The 6,000-nt window shown below is 44.5% G+C and overlaps 1 protein-coding gene and 1 long non-coding RNA gene across 2 annotated transcripts in view; one reads left to right on the forward strand and one right to left on the reverse strand.

Moving 5' to 3' along the window:
• ONECUT1 (one cut homeobox 1) overlaps nucleotides 1-6,000 on the reverse strand; it is a 35,648-nt gene that overhangs the window by 25,025 nt on the left and 4,623 nt on the right. The gene's annotated exons all lie outside the window — the stretch shown is intronic.
• Nucleotides 5,928-6,000, forward strand: part of LOC116640761 — a 13,965-nt gene continuing 13,892 nt past the window's right edge. Inside the window, exon 1 of the long non-coding RNA XR_004301060.1 lies at nucleotides 5,928-5,948. This is a non-coding gene — a long non-coding RNA (uncharacterized LOC116640761). The remainder of the gene's footprint in view (nucleotides 5,949-6,000) is intronic.

The raw sequence follows: 6,000 nt of genomic DNA on the forward strand, positions 1-6,000 counted from the left end.
TGAGGCCTCAGAAAGGGTAAATGACAAGTTCTCTGAGTTAACTAGTATGAGAACTTGTCTCTGGGGCTTTTGATTTTAGCCCAGGGTTTTTAACTTTAATTTGTTTGTTTTAGTAGTGTATGCTGGCATAACATGATCTATTAAATCAATAATAACTGTAAGTATCCAAATAATTGCCAATTTATTTTTTAAAAGTAGTAGCTTGACTTATGTGACTGATGAATTTAGTAACTTTAGCTTCTTTGCTCATGAAGGAAACACGGATAAGGAAGCCATTTTTGCAAGGAAGGCAAACTTCAAATTCAATTGTTTCAATTCATCTCCCTCTTATGAGCCCTCATAATTAAGCTATCATAAGAGGCTGGGAACAGTTTGTGGACATTATGGTAAAACTGCCTCAGTAACTCCATATATAATCTCAGATGGCTTTACATGAGAATGCAGAAAAATACTGAAAAGGACCGATTTGCATCTGAGGTAGACTTAGCAGTCTTCAGAGTGTGCATAACAATCAAACGGGGCATGATCCCGTGCAGAGGAATCTGTCCCCTCACATCAAAGGCCATAAAAGTGGACCTAGGGAAGGGTGCTTATGTGAAGGGAAGTGGCCTCAGAAGCCTTCAGTGGACATTTTCATTCTGGAGCTGTTGACTTCAGGAATTCCCTCCCCAGCCCATCTGCCCAGCTCCCCCCTATGCTGAGAATCCACTTACCACATAAAAATATCTCTGGGTTTAACAATGTCTGTAGGCTGGCAATAAAGGCTTTCTGTGAGGTGCCCCTTCTTCTTTTTTTTTTTAAAGATTTTATTTATTCATTTGAGACACAGAGATACAGAGAGAGAGCACACGTAGGGGGAGAGGCAGAGGGAGAGGGAGAAGCAGGACCCTGGGATCATGACCTGAGCCGAAGGCAGATGCTTAACGACTGAGCCACCCAGGCGCCCCTGAGGTGCCCCTTCTTAAATGTCAGGATAAAACTCAGGAGCTGCTTGTTACTTTGGGGTGAGGGGCTTAGAAGGAAAGAACACCAAGAAATTTTGCTAGGAATGCTAACCGAACTACCGAGGTGCTCCTGGTTCAGGTTTTCCTCCTAGCAGTCATTTTAATCAGCACTTCCCCTACTTAATGAGCTTGTAGTGCCATTACATAATCACCCGGCTCGCTGGATTAATGATGAAAAGAGGAACTGATTTTTCCAGTTGCATCATTTGAAGTAAATGTTAACTTTCTTTCTGAGTCCTTAGTTAACCGCATTAGTGTGACAAATATGTCTTTGTCTAGCATAAGTAATTAGAATTTAATCACTTTAACTGCATCTTAATTATCCCAAATGAATTGAAAGGACATTTAATAGCAAAGATTAAATTGCCTTAATGAACGATTTTGTGACTCCATCAATACTTGAATCGCGTTTAGCCACTCCTCTCACGCACTTCACCTGCAGTGAGCACGGAGGTCACTAGGTGGCGCGCTTCACTCGTTTATTTATTTAATTTCCCCCGCCATTGATCTGTTTTTAGAAGACAACAGGAAAGAAAGCGAAAAGCTCATAGTTTATTGTGTTCCTTTGATAACCTCTCTTTGGGACTATGAGATCATCACCAGATGCAAAAACGAAAGTGGTGATTTCAGAAACTGTCGATTCTGTGTACCCTATGGCATATGCAAAGGAAAATGAGAGACACATGGATAACTGTAAACACCCAGTATTTGAGGGAGATTTTAAGTTATCCTCTGGATGATTGCCAACTTACATACAGAGTTTTAGTTAATTTATTATTTTTTTGTGCAGAGTCCTAAAACATGAGTAACAGGCAACCTTGGAATAGCAAGACAGGCAGTGATCTGAAGCAAAGAAATGTAACTGCTGTGCAAATGTAGATTTCAGAACATCAATGCCTGAAAGTATGGGAGGTTTGGGCCTTTGGGCCCTCCTCCAAGCAGGAGTCCCAGTGGACCAGTCCTACCCACAGAACACATCTAATGATTGGTTCTTGCCCATCAATAATTGTTTAAGTGAACGAATGGATAGGGAGGCTTGGGTTCCATGTCTAGCTCTCATACTGCCTTTCATTCCCTCTGGCTGCTTCTTCAAAAGACAGCAATAAAGAGTCTCTCTTATAAATCTTGAGTAAAAAAGAAATAATTTCCATAAGTAACCTTCCTTGAGAGTTGCAGAGGAGGAAACACACTCTCCAGTTTCAAGACCTTTATTATGCAGACACTTTCTAGATCGAGGGTTTATGATAGTAAAATCAGACATTTCCACATTCTAGGTCCACTGACCTGGTGGATCTGTACTAGCACACACAGGGTGGAGAGTAAGAGGGTTCCGGGCTTTGAGCAGGGAAAGCTGAGTTCAGTGTATCAGTGCTTCCCAGATATAAGTTATGTAACCTCAGTGAACATAGAAACAGGGAAAATAATAGTAACTACCACATAAACTGGTGGCTCCCCAACTGTGCTGCTCATTAAAATCACCTCAGAGCTCTTAAAAATCCCAATGCCGAGGTCATGGCCTGGGTTTTAGCGAGGAATCATATTTGTAAAGATCCCTAAGAGATTCCAACATGCAGCAAGATGTGGGAGCCACTGAAATAGAATATTAAATTAGAACATCTATGTCCTAGTACAGTACCTGACTAACAGAACGTACACAACAGACATAAGCTCCTTCCTTAACAAATGCCATGACAAATTGGATGGGTAGTATTTCAGGGACTGGTTCTGTTCAGCTGTTGGTTTACCAAACTGTCTCATCTAAAGGAGAAGAAAAATTCTAGAAGCTAATTTTTTTTCCAACTTTATGATAATGTAACATCTTTTGGGAGGAACATAAGACAGATGAATCTATAGCAAGACTCAGTGATAAAACATAAATTCCTATGTTTGTATCAAATCATCAGGCTGTCTTGTGATTGGTCTAATCATGTAATCCAATCCTATCACTTCAAGAGGAAATTAAACCTCATTAGTATTTACTTGTCACAAAATAAAAACGTGTGCAAATCTATTGATAGAAGACAGGAATTTATGATTGTGCAATAAATTCACATGCATAAGAAATCAGTTTTTTCTTTTTACTGAACTCTATGAGGCTGACACTTTTCATATAGAAATAGTGTTTTTCTTCTCCCAAAGGTGCTTATTTATCTTATTTAAATAGAGACATTAGGAAAATAGTATTTAATGAATACTTGTTGAATGCTTTTATCCAGAATTATGAGAAATCTATCCTAACTACCATGACTTCAGTAAGACTCTTCTTCTATTGCTACCCTAGGCTGGGGACCATTCCATTTTACCAAGAGTGTGGAAATTCTGCTGTTTTAATTGGAATGAAACTAGTCATTTCTCATCCAATCCATCAAGGCTCCTTGGTTGATTTAAAGCATTAACTTGGTGTTTAACTATTCCAATATGCAGAGTTTACAAAGAGCACTGAGCACTTACTTGAAGGGCAAGGCTTCTAACTATGGATTTTGAGGAGCAAGACACAGAGAACCTCTTTTTAAATTACCCAACTCCATCAGACTTGAGGATTTTCCTTCTTACAAGGAAATCAAGAATAAATTTTACGGATACACTCTGTAAGAACTATTTCTTCTGAGAACTTTGGGTAGCAATGTCTTTTTGATTAGCTGAATTTGCCATGAACATGGAAATGATGACATCAAAACAGCTCATGTAACAACCTTCTTAAAGACCTCGTAGATTAGAGATGACTATAGATTTTCCCCAGCACGGATCAAAGGGACTGAATTGAACGTTTTAGCTTAATGATCCAACCCCTGTCACACCCATAGGGACTCGAATTCCGATTTTATAAGCAGGTGTGCACGTGTACTCAGACACACAGAGAAAGCTGCCGGGGAGAGAAGAAAAGATCAATCATCTGATCGACGCGGATAGGTTTGATCTTTTTGATTACTTGACTGTGCTGGTATATATTCCTGGCGGGGCCTCAAGATTTCTCATAAACTTCAGAATATTAGCTGTTAGTTTTCACTTCCTTACTACAACTCTTCAAAGGCATTCTACCCACTTTCCAGCAGCAAAGAGAAACGGGATCAGGCTAGCGCTGGTGGGGCCCTGTCCAGGGTCCTGACACCGCACCAAGGCTCCAGGCCCGTCAGCCTACAGAGGCCCTTTCACCCACCCCACACGAAAGAAAACAAAGCCCTCCAAGCTCAAAGCCTCAGGGCTGCCTCCTGACTCCCATCAGTTAGCTAGAAGGGGAAACAACAAAACAAAGGAACCACTAATCCACGCTCTCACTACTACATCCTCCAGCCCCAACCTCCTACTCCTACTACGCAAGACCCACCAGGATCACCTTCTTTACTCTGACCCTGCTTTCCTCAAATAAAAACATGCCAGCAAAACTATAATTTGGATAGAAAATCCAAACGCGCATCTTGTTGAGAGAGGTCAGAGTTGGGGTGTACTTTGGGGGGATGGCAATTTTGTCTCATCAGTGGGGTAATACCCAGACATTGTTGGGGACCAAGATAGATTCCTCCTCCACACCCCTTTCCTATCAAAAAATAGTTGCTGTTTTACAAATCACCAGTACAACGATGTTGTAAAAACAAAGCCACAGCAAGCATCCCTTTCCTCTTCACAGGGTGTTGAACCGAGAGCTTGTTTGGTGGCCAGCAGCAGCCCGCAGGGGGCGTGCGGAGCTATCTCAGCACACAGCCCATCAGGTTCCCCGGGGAAGGTGAGCCCCATGGAGGGCATCTGGGAGGGCAGGATGCCAGCTCCCTGCAGGGCACTAAGGATCAAAGCTTGAAGATGAAGAAAGATGCAGCCTGGGCTTTGAGTTACTTTGCTGCTACAACTGGTATTGTTGGCACAGTCTGTCCCAAGTGCCAGTTGCAAAATAGCTATGGCAGGGCCTGGGTCTCTAGTGACCACTACAGCCCTGGGGCCAGTGGGTTGCTCTGGCTGCCCTAATCACCCTTTGGGCATTTCTAAGGGGCCTGGCGTTTGGGGCTGCACCCACTGGTGGGACCATCAGAATGGGGCCATCAGAATGGGGTTATTTGTCTCAGGCATCCATCCTGTGTGTGCGGACACTAGGGTCACCACGCAATAACTACCAGGCCTCCTCAAGCCTCAGAAGCAGGTCTTCCTACCATTGTCAAATAGTCGGCTCCAATCTTCACCATATGCACACTTCTTAACACTAGGCATTCCTTCCTCCCTTCACTGGGGTTTGTGCTCCCTAGTGGGGACTGTAAGAAGGAACTATTGTCCCCAAACTCTCAAGGGGTCAGGCATGAGCTGAGAGAAAGGCCCATGAAGAGCATTTTGGTGACTGGGGTGAGAACTTTTCGTTTCCTGCTGTGCTGGTGTATATGTGTTGAGGGGGTCCCCAGCCCACTCCCTGGGCACATGGCCACCATTCACCCTCAGAGGGTGGGGGTTCTTTGGGACTCCTCCTGACAACTGGCTGCCCCCACCATTGCAAGTCGGGAGGAGGCCACCCTAAGCCTTTGGAGGAGGCACTCCTTCCCTTCCCCTCCAAACCTCCCTCCCAGGCAGTCCCCCTGGCTCTGGGACTGTGAGGCAGAAGGGGTTGGCCGCGCCCCGCAGGCCCTTTGTTCAAACCGCAGCCGCTGGGAGTAGCTGCACTGTGTGAGAAGTGGGGCGAGAGGGAAGCAGTCCGCTTGGTGTCTTCTCTTGGGCCCAGGAACCCTTCCAGCTCCCGAGTCCCAGTCCTGGTTTTTCTCCTGGCCCAGGAGTCTGAGATTTGGGGAAGTGAGGTTCCCAAAGCCCAACACTGCACTCCTACTTCTTGTCTCACTTGGCCCAGGGAAGCGAGGGACAGTTGAAATGTCACCCACCAGGATAAATATTAACAAAAAGCAAATGGACTTGCGTGGAGGCCAGTTATCAATCAACCAGACCGCAAGGCCACTTATGGCAAACACAACCCAGGTTGGTCCCTGCGAGACTTTCTCATGGCCACCTCCTGGGCCGAACATCCCCC

This window comes from Phoca vitulina, unplaced genomic scaffold, assembly GCF_004348235.1.
Source record: "Phoca vitulina isolate PV1807 unplaced genomic scaffold, GSC_HSeal_1.0 scaffold20, whole genome shotgun sequence".
NCBI classification, from domain to species: domain Eukaryota; kingdom Metazoa; phylum Chordata; class Mammalia; order Carnivora; family Phocidae; genus Phoca; species Phoca vitulina.